Source organism: Balaenoptera physalus (assembly GCF_965194825.1).
Source record: "Balaenoptera physalus genome assembly, chromosome: 1".
NCBI classification, from domain to species: Eukaryota; Metazoa; Chordata; class Mammalia; order Artiodactyla; family Balaenopteridae; genus Balaenoptera; species Balaenoptera physalus.
In genome coordinates this window covers 86,282,812-86,298,692 of record NC_138882.1, presented here as the reverse complement: position 1 = coordinate 86,298,692, position 15,881 = coordinate 86,282,812, and the positions used below count along the sequence as shown (strand labels likewise).

The following is a 15,881-nucleotide window of genomic DNA, read 5'->3' as shown; positions in this document are numbered from 1 at the left end:
TTGAAAGAAGACAACCCATGTCCGTTTTATGAAAAGCTCCCAAGGTTCAATGAGATAGTGTGAAAGCATTTGAGAAACTATATTTTAGAGATAATTTATCCATGACTTACTTGAACAGGCTTTTAGAATGTAGGGAAAAGACAAGATGGTGAAAGTCAATAAAGGAGGTCTCCGTGTGCTGGGTTGGACTCTCCCTCAGCTCCTGAACCCCGCCTACCAAGATGTCCTGCCAGCAGAACCAGCAGCAGTGCCAGTGCCCCCCCAAGTGCCCGTCCCCTCAATGCCCCCCAAAGTGTCCCCCAAAGTGCCCTCCAGCCTCTTCCTGCTGTGGCCCCAGCTGTGGGCACTGCTGCAGCTCCGGGGCTGGGGGCTGCTGTCTGAGCTGGCACAGGTCCCGCAGGTCCCACTGCTGCAGACACCACAGCCCTGACTGCTGCAGCCAGGCCTCAGGGGGCTCCGGGTGCTGTGGAGGGGGGAGCGGTCAGTCCTCTGGAGGCTGCTGCTGACGGGGACCCTGAGCCAAGAAGAGCTGACCTGGGGCCAGCAAATGGCCAACACGTCCTCCTCCTCCTCCTGCTCCTCCTGGGCTTACCTGAGAGGTCCCAGAGAAGTTTCTGAGCTCTGGGCTGGAGTGTCCCTCTGCCCTGGGATTCAGAAGCCTGAATCTACTCCCGAGAATCTATCTGCTGAACTCTGACACCAACTGCGTTTTCTGCCCTGGGATCCCCAAACCACAGACTCTAACTCACTCCCCAGCTAATCTCCTTGCAGTCTGCAGCCTCAAATAAAACAGTAAAGCAAGAAATCTGCTCAACATCTTGTTCTAGACACTTCCTTGCTTGCTTGTGCCCCAATATTCTTCTCACTGCTATCCATTCTCTTGCTGCCCGAGACCTTGGAAATCAAATATGTGCTAGATATATGGTTGGGACTAGGAGGAGGGGTGAGAAAAATGGCTCTACCTATTATTTACTCTGATACCATTTCCCAGATGAATACCATGCAGCTCTGCTTGAGCACAGCCTCCTGGTGTCTCTCATGAACAGTGCCTTGGACTTTGGGTTTTCTTCTGGGTCCAATGGCTCCCGGAACAAGACAGACTTGACAGATATGTATTCCATCCCTCCATTGATCTCCTCCTCCTTCCCTTTGTGATACTACCTCAACTCACCCCCAAATTTCTTTTCTCCTTTAGCCAAAAAATTTGTTTAGAAAATTAAACATGAACTTTCTGCAAATAAACCAGGAATCTTAGTTAATTCTAACTAGAAACATCCATACAGCCTGCCGCAAAGGTCATAAAAATTAAAAATGCCTATAAAAGGAATCAGGGACTTTTTAAAAAGCAATCATTTCTCCCTTTTTTCTCCCTGAGTCCCAAGTCCAATTTTTCAGGTCAAATATTTCATCTCTATATTTTGTAAAGAAGTCTTGAATTTTCATCAATCTTCTTTTTTCAATTACAAATTTCACATGAGATTTAATCATTGTTAACTTTTAGTTTATTATGCCTCGGTAGTCTTATTATGAACTGGATAAATACCCAATACCTTGAATTTGTATTTTAATTCATTAAAAGACACAGGTGTCTGGTAGAGTAGACAGCAGGAACACATCACAGGAATAATGTGGTTCACACCCCACAACTGCTGCAATTAATATGACCTCAAGATGCCGCTATGTCTTAAGTCAGTCACTCAAGTTTCAAAGTCCAGTAAGGGATCTTCCAGAACACTGATCCTCAGCATGCACCTGCTCCTTGGCTGTTCCAGGAAACTAGAAGAGGGATGCATCCCCTTTGGATTCAGTAACAAGAGACATCCAACGCTATACATATTGGTGGATCCCCTCCAATAAAGTCAACTAGCATACTAAGTATGGAGTTGATTGGTGGCCAAAGGGACACATGACCACCATGTTATTTAAATTGGGATTCTCAAACAAAAGGATCCTATATTCCTGAGAAGTGTAAAGTTCCAGTTGAGACCAGGTGCACTCTAGGGTCATAGATTCTTTTTGTTATTAGTGAGATTTAGTAGATTTTCTTGAACAGAAGTTTCTGCATTTGTTGTATGCCCCCAGGACAATTTAAAGAGACTTTAACATTTTTTTAAAAGAAATTTCCAACATTTATAGCTGTTTTGTGGGGGTAGAGTGTCCAAGCAGGTCTTCATGCTGTCACTATGGAAGTCTTCCTTTAAGGTCTTTTGTTTAATTTGGTTTAGGTTTTCTTTGAGGTTTAAAAAGACTGCATCTCAAGATTTCATGTATTTATAGATTTCTTTTATAATTTATTCTTTAAAAGTTATTTTATGAGGAGTGTGGACAACCTAACTTCTGAACACAGTTTTAATTCTTTTTCTCTAAATCTCAGGAGCTTTTTCTTTTCCTTCTTTAGGTAGTGAGAGAAGAAGAAAAGAGACTGACCCCATTGATGAAGGAAAGTTTACTCTAAGCCCATCCTTTGCTGACAATTTCTTCTATTAAAATTGAAACCAAGTATTTAGACTCTATAGTCTCTGTTAACAAGCCAATCCTCATAACGTTACAGCCTTGTGTACAAGTCAGCATAATTGGTGGTTTGGCTACAGTCCTACCTGGAAGAAAAATCTAAGACCAGAAAATCTCTTAGCCCTTTTCCCTAGGAAAAAAATAACAGGGATAAGTTCTGAAATAAGAAGTACCTGTGAGAGTCATAGGATAAATGTCCTGAACACTTCCTCTAAACTAAATTCTTTGACACATTCTAAGCAAAATATCATAGTATGTAAGAAATGTAGTTGAGGTGTCCACAGTGTGACGCAGACAACCCCATCTCACTGTAAGTGTCTGAACTTGTCGTGGCTGAGCTCATATTCACCTGAAATTAATCAACTCAGGACATAACGTTTGGAAAGCATTCTGTAAATTGTTGTTTGGCAAATGTTGGTGAGAGGGATTTTTTTGAAACAGTAACAGGGAAGAGCAAAATCTGACCCCCATGTTGGATCTGTTTCTATGACTTTAACCTTTGCTTTTTGTTGCTTTTGTTATTATAATCATACATAAAGGCCTGCCTCAGGGAACCCTGCCCCTCTGCCTGAATGGTCAGCTCACAGGGAGACAATCTGACTCTGCCCACCTATGAATGGCTGCAGAAAAGAAGAAATTACCACATCCCCTCCCAGATGTCGGCCAAGCCAGGCAAAACTAATAGCATTTTTACTTTACTTCCTCACCTCCTCCTTCTGTTCTATAAAAAAAAACTGGCATCCAGACCCCGATAAGATGGTTTTTTAGGGACCCTAGTCCACCATCTTCTCGGTCTGCCAGCTTTCCAAATTAAGTCACTATTCCTTGCCTCAACACCTGGTCTCCCAATTTCCTGGCCTGTAGTGCAGCGAGCAGAGTGAGCTTGGACTCCGTAACAAAACTAGTTATTAAACTGGTATGGCAGTGAACCACTGTACACCCTGAAAGGGGATAGAAGATGTATGAGACATAGCCCCATGCTTAAAATGTTTACAATCTCACATAAAAGAAATTGTCTGTGATAATGAATTGTATGTATGACAAGCAATAAATACTCTGAAGATTTTCTTGGTCAGGCATTGTCAGGGAGCCCATTACAGAGGAATGGGATTTAGACTGGTCTTTGGAAGATAGATTTTTCAAAGGCAAAGAGAAGAAGGGGAGGTGTTCTCAGAAAAGGAACCAGAACAAAAAAAGAAAAAGAAAGACAGTAAGGAAGGAAGAAAGGGAGGGAGGAAAGGAAGGAAGGAATAAAGGAAGGAAGGGAGGAAGAAAGGGAGGGAGGGAGGGAGGGAGGAAGGGAGAGAGAGAGAGAAAGAAAGAAGAAAGAAAGAAAGAAAGAAAGAAAGAAAGAAAGAAAGAAAGAAAGAAAGAAAAGAGGAAGGAAGCAAGGAGAAAAGAAAGGAAAGGAAGGGAAAGAAGGGAAGGGAAAGGAAAGGAAAGGAAGAAAGAAAAAGGGGGAAGAGGGAGGGAGGGAGGAAGGGAGGGAAGGAGGGAGATGTCTATTGCTCAGAGAAATTGGGTCACAAATAGGGACTAGGAGTGAGAAGGGAATGGGTGATTCTCAGCGATGGGCTTCTGTTCCAGACCAGGCTGGATGCTAATGATAGTGGGAGCCACAGTAGTCAAAATAATATTGAAAACCAAGTTCCCCTAAAACCGAGTTCCTCTGCTGAGTTTATGATTAACATCTTTGTCCAAAACAATTTTTCCCTTTTCTCATCCAACTTCTGTTCGCCTCAAGATTGAGGAGTATCAAAGAAAAGGGGGGATTGATGCCGAGCAGGTCTCTGTGGGGGTCACGGGCACAGAGGCCTTTTTGTCTCCCATATCTTGTAGGCAAGACTCCAGTCTCCATGGCCTTCCCTGAGTTCCAAAGGGCAGATTCAAACAGTTGCTAATCAGGGGAGGAGCAGCCACGAAACCACATGAGGCAAGATTAAAGGGACCAGAAAACCTCATCAAGATTAGGAGAACAGACCACCTGAGACCCTGCACATACCCTAATCTTGTCAGCAACTCCACCCTTTTGACACTTTGCAGAAGAAAGAAGAATGCAAGACTGTTACTGCCTTGATCCTTATCACGTACCTCTGACCACCGACCCTGACTATATAACCTCTCCCTATTTCCCAGTGAGGCGAGCACAGTTCTTGAAGCACTAACCTACTGTGTCCCCCCTTTGCCTGGCAAAGAAATAAAGCCACTCTTTCTTCCTCTTCCATAACTCTGTCTCCGTATTTCTGTTCAGCATCGGTTCACAGAGAGACAAGATTTTGGCAACACTATCGCTGTAATGTGGTACATTTAAGCTGACTATTTCCAGTCTCAGCCCATAACCAGAATTCACCTGCCTCTCTGTTTGCCTATCTTTCACTTACTGCCTTGTGTTAGATACCAACGTGTCTACATTATCTCTAGTGTGAAAACTTTGAAAAATAAGATGGGGCTCATATTCTTCTTGCATCCAGAATATAGTAGGTGCTGATAGCAAGCAGGGCCCTGTGGGGTTCCTGGACACAAAAGCCTTTCTTTGTCCCCTATTTCTTTGATTACAGGAAATAGGCTACATTCAGCCTCCATGACCTTCCTTGAGTTCCAGTGGACAGATTCAAGCAGTTGTTAATTAGGGAAGGGAGGGGATGTGAGACCAGGGAGAAACAAACAGTCAAGAGAAACCATAGCGCAGACTTGGGGCAAGGTCCTGGCTCCCCATCAAGGGATACACACAAAGATATCTTTGAGCTGTTTTGCAGATACTAAAACCCCCTCCAGGTAGAAAAAGTTAACAGTTAACGATGGTATGCTGCCCACAAGCATGTAGACCCCAGACCAGTTGGAACGAGAAGGTTGATGATGTTGACTCCCACTTACCTCCCCACCAACTGATCAGAAGAATGTCCACGAGCTGATCATGCCGTCTTTGAACCATTACTATAACACTCCTCACTACTCTCTCCAAGTGGGGACACACAGTTTTGAGGGCATTAGCCTGCTGTGGCCCCCTTTGCCTGGCAAAGTGATAAAGCTATTCTTTTCTACTTCACCCAAAACTCTCTCTCTGAGATTTAATTCAGTATCAGGGTACAGAGGCCAGATTTGGCTTCAGTGCTTATAGAAATCATAGAATCAAACTCATAGACACAACCTGAACCAGGAAGAGAGAAGGAGAATATTAACTTTCTGGGCTCCTGACCTGGAGCTGGTTGGACTTGCAAGTCTAGTTGAAGGACAGGACAGCTCCGGGGCCTCAAGCAGGCTCACTTTAGGGAATGGGCAAAGCTAGACGCTGATCTCCTCCATTGAAAACACCAATCCTGGTGGAGTCGATCCCCAGCACCATCCTACATGTGACGATATTTCATTGTGCTGAAAATGACTGGACCTAGAGACTCCTGTGGGCAATTATTATGAGGAGTGGTCTCAGGAACTGGAGAGGAAGCAGGGAAGCCTGGTTTCCCCGGGGCAGAGCCCCAGAAAGACTCTCTGGCCCTTACATAGGGGCAGCAGGGGTTGGGTAGCTATTAGTTGACCTCAAGGAAATGCATTTGTGATGTGTGAGGTCTAGGGGGCGTGGGTTTATGAGGTACAGGTCTGGGTGGGGTTAAAGAACACCTGGTAAACTGAGACCAGAGTTCTTTTGCCCTCTCACTAAGGCTTAGTGTGTGTGCAGCCTTTCTGAGGAGTAGTTCGGGTTGTTTCTGATGCCTGAGGGCAAGAAGAGTAAGTGAAGGAGGAAGAAGAGAGGGAGGAGGGAGGAGGAAGTGAGAAAAGATGGGTCTGAGCTCCAAGGCCCCATAAATCAGGTGCTCCTTCTCTAGGGTCCTTTTCTCATGGGTTCAGATGGGCTTCATACCATCCTCTCTGTTCCACTCACAAGGACCTTTCTCTCCCTTCAATCAAACTACACATCAAGGCTGTCTTCTCCTGGGAGCCTTCCCAGATGAAGCAGGTGAGCCCTGATAATCCTGTCCTGCTGGGCTTGGGGCTCCAAAAGCTGCTCCTATTCTGGTCTTGACCTGTTTTCCACCCTGGCTAGGTACTTATCCCTCACCCCACATCCCAATCTTGCCTACTTTTGTCCTATATGTGATTTGAAGCCTTTGAGGACTGCCCCTTTAATCAGAATAACCCTTGTAATTGCTCACCTTTTTCATTTACTTAACTGTTTCCTGAGTCCCTACTGGGTGTCAGACATCAGGAACACGGAGGCAGGCAAGACATTGTCCCTAAGATCAAGGAGTTTCTTCAGTACTTTTTTTTTTTTAACATCTTTATGGAGTATAATTGCTTTACAATGGTGTGTTAGTTTCTGCTTTATAACAAAGTGAATCAGTTATACATATACATATGTTCCCATATCTCTTCCCTCTTGCATCTCCCTCCCTCCCACCCTCCCTACTTAGCTGTGCACGTTGGCAGCAATTCTGAGATGGAAACATGCATAAGTGAGGGGCTATGTTTAGATGAGAGTGTCCCCACTCTAAGCACAGACAACATGTGCTGACAAACATTTTCATGAAAGATGAAGAAAAACTTTTCACTCTGTGGAAAACTTTTCCATGAGGTCCCTTGATGATAACATAAACAGTTCCCTTTTTGCATTTAAGAGATAGTGTTATGAGTGTTTTACTCTCCATACTATTTTCAGCCTGTTCTGTAAGATGACGTCCATCCACAGGATTCTCTGCACTATTTATGAAACGGTATTATGTGAGGATGTGAACACAAGAAGTCGAGATCTGATCCACAAAACAAAAATGAGTGGGATTTTGTTTTCCTCCTGCTTTCTGTTCTCCCCAAACACAAAGTCTATTCTAATGGCACTTAGATGGCTTCATTTGACAAATATTAATGTGCATCTTCTTTATGTCAGGGACAGTATCAGGCTCTAGGAATGCAGAATTGATAAAGATAAGGTCCCTGTCATCAAGGAACTGTTTAATAGAGGAGATAGGACAGGAATTTAGGTCACCTTGACCATGAGCAGCTTTAAAGGCTGTGAGAGGCTGTTGTCAAAAAAATCTTGGCTCTCTGTGAACTGATGCCGACCAGAAATAAAGCGACAGAGATTTTGGAGGATAAGAGAGATGGCTTTATTCCTCTGCCAGGCAGAAGGGAAGACACAGCAGGCTAGTGCCTCAAGAACTGTGCCCCCCCCCCCCCCATTCTGGGAATTAGAGATTTTATATGCTGGGCTTGTAGTCCGGGGTATATGATAAGGATCAAAGTAGTGAAGGTCTTGCATTCTTTTTCTCCTTGCATTATTTCAAAACAGTCATAGCTGGCGTCAGGTGGCCTGGTAATTGGGTCCGTTTGTCTCTGGTTTATTGGCCTGTGACCTTCTTTGTGAAATGCAAAAGCTACAGTGGGTGATTGTTGCAAGAGAGACCAGGGAATGTAAACACCAGGACCAGGATGTAATTTACATAAAGTTAGGGAGTGATAGGCCCAGGATGTAATTTACATAGTGTCAGGGAGTGGTAGGTTAGCTTTGTGAAGTACAAATCTAGTTACAGACACTACAGATTAGTAACAGTGAAAATAAAACAAGGAGTGATTAACTTTTTTTATTGCAACAAGGCATCTACAAAGTTCATCCTCCAGAGGATGGAGGACTTGGATGTGGCTGGGAGACCAGGCAAGTCTCCATGAAGGTGATGGCATTGAGCTGGATGATGAAAGTCATGGGTGATGGGTGGGGGGTGGACAAGAAGGGTCCTCCTCAGACTTGCATGGTATTGACTTTGATCCTCCCCCTCCAGTCCTGGATAGAACTGTCATATCCCCATTTAGCCCCCCAGGTATGTCATCTAGACTTGGTCAGTGTACCCACCTCCACTCAGGCCAATCTGAAGGCCCCAGCCTTTTTTTGGTCACTCACTCACATGGGGATCCCTTTGACCCACATCCAGCTGCCTGTAGCTGAGGAATCCAACCCTGGGAATTGTGAAACATCTGGATAATCTGCTCCATGGTTGCCCTCCAGTAACATGTAGGCTGGAGGCTTTAATTGCGTAGGTGTAAAAGGCCTCTTCCTTCCCAGTCCCGCAGGCCTCCAGACTCCTTCAGGATAAGTTGTCCACACGTCTTCCTCTGGGGTGAGGCTACATCTGGGTGGGTATACGCGTGGATATCTCTGACTCAGAGGCTGCTAAGGCAGCCCCATTTCCTCCTCTTGCTTTTTTCCCAGGGAGTAGATACTCCAGGTAGGAGAGGTCTGGGGCAGGGAGAAGGGAAGCGAAATGGATCCCTTTGAAAGACCCCAAATGATGTAACATGGGAGAAAGCCACAGAAGCTAGAGGGCCAGAGAAGCAGAGAAGGTATATGCAGGCTTAGGAACTTCAGGGCAAAATAAGACCAAGTGAATAAAGGGTAGAGACTCGGACCTCCTTTACACTTGACCATGGTGGACATTGGCCTGGGAAAAGTGAACTATCAGCTCAACTAGGTTGCAGTTTTTGTTTTTCTTATTTAAGAAAAAAAGTAAGTTATTATGGTTATTGGTGGGTGGGACCCCTGGGAGTTCCCACCATGATTTGCTCCCCTTTCAAATCCATTTTCCCCTCCTGGGGTGGATTTTAGCAGGTTGTAAATGCTAGGCTCCCATGACAGCTCCAGCTCATGCAGAAGAGAAACAAACACTCAAGGCACCTGGGTCCCTGATCTAATCGAATGTTCTTTTTCCTTCCAGCTTCCACGGGCTAGCCAGGCGATGTCACAGCAGAAGCAGCAATCTCAGGAGACTCCAAGTGCTCTCAGATGCCCCCCTCCCCAAGGCCCAAATCCTTCCCTGGTTTCCTGCTCCGCTCCTTGAGCTCCCTGTACAGGAGGCTGTAGTTCTGTTTCCCAAAGGGCCTGGCATCAGAGCCCGGCAGGCTCTTGGAGGGCTCGCCGGAAGCCCCACTGCCTCAGGGGTGGCACAACCTACCACATCAAAGAGGAGGAGTGTTAAGGAGTATTAAGGTGACTGGGTCAGAAGAGGGGCACGAGGACAGCTGCTCTGGCCCCACCCGGGTCTCCAGCACTCATTCACTGGAAGCTCAGGCCCCTCCCTCTCATTTGCGCTGGGAAACACCTCCTGGCGCCCCTGCACTTAGGAGGCCAGAACTCTGCTAAGCTGTACTTCCGCATCTGTCCTCCACCCACCCCTTCAGCTCAGCACCAACACAACTGCTTTGGAGCTGCGGCTGCTGTGAACACTTGAGGTTTCTGCTCAGACGTGCTGAGACTTCTGCAGGTGGAGGCTGCCCTTCCTTTCCTCCTAAGAGAGTTGAGGATGTTTTAAAGAGACAGGTGGTTTGAGACTTCTGTTTGAGTTCTCAGCATCCTCACATCCATTGACCTGTGTCATCCCCTGGTCCTAGCACTGAAGGCATCAATGTAATAAACATATGCTGAAAACCTACTGTGTACCAGGCTCTGTGTTCACAGATTAAGTTGGAGATTTGTCTCTGCTCTAGAAAACCTTACAGTCTAGTGGGAGAAGCAAAGTACACTCCAGACTGAAATATGTAGACTAATAAATATAATTTTAAGCTGATTGACATACTTATTTTTTTCTTACTTTGCATCTGAAAGAACTTAAAGGGGGAAAAAAAAAGTAAGAAAGGTCAAGGACAGCAGGGAGAGACTCATCCTGATGGTGTAGGTCAAAGGTGGCTTCCTGGGCCTTGGAAGGAGAAATTCAAAACAGAGAGAGCACACCACTTGTGGGAGAGAAGAATAGGCTCCCCGGGGTAGGGTAGGAAGCATTTAAACAGGGCCTTTAAAGATAAGCAGACTTTGGTACTGGGGGTGGGATGAGGAGGAAGAATCTTCCAGATGGAAGATACAGCACAATGGAATGCAAGGCAAATGGGGTACTTGCCAATGACATGGATTTCAATTTGGCTGGATTGCCAGGTGTAGGATGATAATGTGGGACAGTTCATAACTCCAATTCCTTATGAAAACTCAAACCAACTGAATTTGCTGAACTTAAGGTTTAAAACTCCAGTTACCAAAAGATTGTACCCAAGCTCAGAGTCTATCAGTCTGGGATTGAGGGGACCTGAGGTAAAGTATAGAGGCCTGGAGAGGCTTGAGGTTCAACTATGTTGCATATCAGTATAAGTTTCATGTGAAAATTTTAGCTGATTCTTATTTTCTGGGGGACACTGAAGTATTTTTTTAACCAAGTACCCAACCCAGTGGACTATATTGCCCAGGCTCAGAGCAGAATATCAGCCTGTCTATCATTTCCAGTACACAGGATGCTTAGTTCCATAGCTTAGCCATCCCCCTGATTGCTAGGACCTGATTTTGCCTCTGTTGTGAAATATTTATACCTACTCATATAGATATAGTATAATTATATATAATTATAATTTTAAACGTATAATTTTTTCTCATTAAACAAATGACACATACTTGTGTGTATGCAAGATATGTTAATGTAGATAAGCATAAGGAAGATGATTAAGACCAACCAAAAATCTTATCACCTAAAAATAACTACTGCTAATAATTTCATGGATCTATTTCCAAACTTTAAAAAAATCACAAAATAAGATCATTTCAGAATATTTTATAACCTGCTTTTTACTTAACAATGTAATTGTCAATGCTCTTCCATGCAAAACAATATCGATCAACACTGTTATACTCTATTGGATGAATACATCATAAATTTATGTAACTAGTTCTCTGATATCTGGCACTAATATTGTTTCCATTTTTTTGCTGTTTAAACAACAGTAAAAAATATATATATATATAAAATAATTTAGAATTGGAATTCTATTTTTTAAAATTTTTTATTGAAGTATAGTTGGTTTACAATGTTGTGCTAGTTTCAGGTCTACAGCAGAGTGATTCAGTTATATACATATATATTATATTCTTTTTCATATTCTTTTCAATTATGGCTTATTACAGGATATTGAATATAGTTCCCTTTGCTATACAGTAAGACCTTGTTGCTTATTTTACATATAGTAGTTTGTATCTGCTAATCCTAAACTCCTAATTTATCCTTTCCCCACCCCCTTTCCCCTTTGGTAAACATAAGTTTGTTTTCTATGTCTGTGAGTCTGTTTCTGTTTTGTAAATAAGTTCATTTGTATTATATTTTAGATTCCACATATAAGTGATATCATATAGTATTTGTCTTTCTCCTTCTGACTTACTTCACTTAGTATAATGATCTCCAGCTCCATCCATGTGCTGCAAATGACATTATTTCATTCTTTTTTTATGGCTGAGCAATATTTCATTGCATATATATACTACATCTTCTTTATCAACTCATCTGTCAGTGGACATTTAGGTTGCTTCCATGTTTTAGCTATTGTAAATAGTGCTGCTACAAACATTGGGGTGCATGTATCTGTTCGAATTAGAGTTTTCTCTGGATATATGTGCAGGAATGAAATTGCTGGAATTCTAGAATTGACAAAGATTATAAAGTTGTTTTTTTGTTTTTTCAGACCCTCCAGGAAAATTGCATCTTGGTAGCAATTACAATGCCTCCATTTAAGAAAATCATCTTTGGGAAAAGGATGCCTTTTTTCGAGAGCAAGAGTGAGTACTATGTTAAAAAAAATTTCTAGCTACAGAAAAAGAATCCCTCTTGTGAGAAGAAATACTTTCTGAGAAACTTGACAAGTATCTATCTATTTTACTGTCATGAAATTCATACTTTTAAAAAAAGATTAGATGCTTTCTCCTTTTGAAGGAAAAAGGATGCTTTATATTGTATAAAGCAATGTCTTAGGAATTTTGATATACCATTGCTTAAGCTTCCATATTTAGTTGATAGGTTTTTAAATATTTTTGATTTTAGATATTCAGTTATGTCTGTGTGAGAGATTTCTGGAAATGAAATCTCATTTTTCCCTAAGAAAAAAAGCAAAATATCAATGCTTGGTTGATTGTGCAAAGCTTAATGTAAAATAATTTTTTTTTCTATTTTTAATTTCTGCTCTTTATTGAAAACAGACATTCACCAAATCAAAAAAAAAAATTAAGTTTTGACAGAAACAAATTTTCTTTGACAAGAGTACTACTTAATATTTTGGCCTATTCAGATTTCCCTAGTCAGTACTTCAATTCCCTGCACTAATTGTTCAACTTACATACTATTGCACTGACACACTGCTTAGTCTGTATCAAATTGACTTCAAAATTACATTGAACATAAACTAGTAATCTGATCATTGTTTTTCTTCATAAAGGTCTTCATTTGACATTTTCACATTTTCTAAATATGTCTGTACATCAGAAATGTCAATATTATAAATGCCTTTTTTGTGTTGCATTAGTATGGCTTTATTTTAATATCGTACACACAGTATACCTTTGTTTTATAGTAACAAATAATGAAAAACAAAGACTTCACATTTTGTGCAAAATGTGCTATATACGAAATCTTGGGCCAGCAAAAACAGATAAGTGGTACCATCATTTTTCTTTAGAATGTATCTAACTTTACACTTTTAATGAATATTAAATATTTATAGATTTTAAATATTTTCTACTTAGAAAAATTTTATGTTGACAGAGCATTGACATTTAATATGCCCTTTTACCTAATTAAAAAAAAATGTTAAATGCAGTATTGTATGGGCTAAATAAAGAACATGTAAATTAAAAAAAAAAAAAGAATCAAAGAAAGCAAGTTGCTAGATATTTTAAAGAGCTCCCCAAGGACTTTGAAAGGTCCCTGAGTGAAGGTTTCACGGCACTGTGTACCTTCTTCACCAGTCTGGATTCCAGCCTTACAACAAGGGAGTTCTCGCAGGGGAACTGATGTTGAGCCCAGTGATCTAACGCCAGGCCAGCCCCTGCCTCAGAGTGCCCAGCTTTCCCTGGGTCTCCAGTCAGGACAGACGTGCCTCTCGTTTGCCTGGATATGTGGTCAACCTCTAGTGAGGCTGGCCTAGCCCACTCCCTAGGTCTAATGCGCTTTCAGCAGCTCTTAGTTTACAACGTCTGCAGACCATATTTTATATTACTAGATCCTATACAGTTCATGACATAGCACAAATAGTAATAAGTCATTGTTTTTATTGATCTCTGTAAAGCTGTCACAAATAAAATATTAAAACAAAATCATCCTGAGGTGAAAGAAAGTATGTGGTGCTAATTTCCACTCTTATTTAGTGGAAGGCAAGAAATACTGCCTAAACTTGGCAGGTGAAGAAATAGAATTTTCGTTATAGTATTTAAAGTTATAGAGGTAGCCAATAGTAGTATGAAAAATAAAACCATGTCTAAATAAGGAGGAGGAAGGGAAGGGACAATGAACATGAGCTTCATTCACTGTGTTTCTTTGGCGGAAGTAAATAGGTCTGAGAGGCGGCAAAGAAATAAACGTATAAGCAGGTTATTTAGAGTGACACATTTTTTCATATTACAACCTATTGAATCACTTGATTTTTAAATTTTCATTTATATATATTACTTTTTCTAAAAATCAATCAAACCACATCCCGTTTTTACATCCCTGTATGAGTCCTAGGCCAAACCTTCCTGAACAGGGTGAGTGTTAAGTTCAGACCCCTGTCAGATGGAACCCATTTCAAATCTCTGATAATTCTGTGATCTTACTCAAGTTTCTATGCTTTTCTATGGCTCAGTTTCCTCATTTAGAAATAAAGTAAGGGCTTCCCTGGTGGCGCAGTGGTTGAGAATCTGCCTGCCAATGCAGGGGACATGGGTTCGAGTCCTGGTCTGGGAAGATCCCACATGCCGCGGAGCAGCTAGGCTCGTGAGCCACAATTACTGAGCCTGCGCGTCTGGAGCCTGTGCTCCCCAACAAGAGAGGCCACGATAGTGAGAGGCCCGCGCACCGCGATGAAGAGTGGCCCCCGCTGGCCACAACTAGAGAAAGCCCTCACACAGAAACGAAGACCCAACACAGCCATAAATAAATAAATAAACCCAAAGTTTAAAAAAAAAAAAAAAGAAATAAAGTAAAATAAGAGTATCTGCTTCATGAAACTGTGGAGGGGATTATATATGATATTGTAGGTAACATGTTTTGATGCAAATGTTAGTTGTAATTTACATTTGGGGTGTACTCTATGTTTTAATAGGCTTTTTTATTTAACATAGTTTTAGATTTACAGGAAAGTTGCAAAGATAGTACAGAGAATTTCCCACGTCCCCTGTAACAGTTTCCCCTGTTGTTGAGATCTTACACTAGTATGGTACATTTACTACAATTAAAAAATAAATATTGATACATTATTATTAACTAAAGTCCATACCCATACTTTATTCAGATTTCTTTTAATTTTTAACTAGTGTCTCTTTTGTGTTCCTGGATTCCATCCAGGGCACCATATTACATTCAGTTGTCTTGTCTCCTTAGGCTCCTCTTGACTGTGACAGTTTCTTAAACTCTCCTAATTTTGGATGACTTTGACAGTTTTGACGAGTACTGGTCCGGCATTTCGTAGAACGTCTCTCAGTTGGGATTTGTGTGGTGTTTTTCTCATGATTAGAAGGAGGTTATGGATTTGAGGGAGGAGGATCACAGGGGTAAAATGCCATTCTCATCATATCATATCATATATCATATCATCATATCAACGGTACATACTATCAACATGACATCGCTGTTGATACTGACCTTGATCACCTGGGTGAGGTAGTGTTTGTCAGGTTTCCAAACTGTAAGTTTACTCTTTTTCCTTTCATTTCTGTACTCCTCTCTGGAAGGAAGTCACTATATGCAAGCCCATTCAAAGGGGTAGGAAGTTATGCTCTACCTCCTTGAGTGGGCAGTAGCTACACAAATTATTTGGAATTTTTCTGTAGGAAGATTTATCTGTTTCTCTCTGTTTCTCTCTCTCTCTCTTTATTTAAATTTATTCAATCATTTATTTATATCAGTAGGAACTCATAGATATTGGGTATCTATTTATTTTATACTTTGGGTTCTAATCCAATGCCAATTTATTTATTTTGTTGTTCATATTATTCCAGCTTTGGGAGCTCTTTCAGTGAGCTCCAGTGTCCCTTTGGCTTAACCCCATTTGGATTCTTTTTTAAGCACTTCCTTGTTTTGTGTCATTATAAGATGAACCAGGTTCATTTTGCATATTCTCTGCCCCAGACCTAGATTCAGCTGTTTGTCTTGTGAGCCCTGGTTTGTTTTATTGGGAAATTATATTATAAACCAAGATCTGGGTGTTGGTTGTGTTCACTGCTACTGGGGTGTCATTGCTTCTTGGCCTTCGCAGTGGATGGAGCTTTGAAATATACATGTGCATACTAACCAGTGTATAGGCACGGGTCTGTAATCCTTTCAATAGTTATCCGTCGGTATCTATATTCAGCTGAAAATGAATTCATACTGATGTCTTCAACTCTAATTCAG

The 15,881-nt window shown here is 41.7% G+C and overlaps 1 pseudogene across 1 annotated transcript; it reads left to right on the top strand.

Annotated features, from left to right (window-relative positions):
- Positions 1 to 221: 221 nt before the first annotated feature.
- LOC309667481 (late cornified envelope protein 3C pseudogene) lies at positions 222 to 506 on the top strand (annotated as a pseudogene). Its single transcript has one exon. The product of its transcript is annotated as a late cornified envelope protein 3C pseudogene (transcript).
- Positions 507 to 15,881: the final 15,375 nt, after the last annotated feature.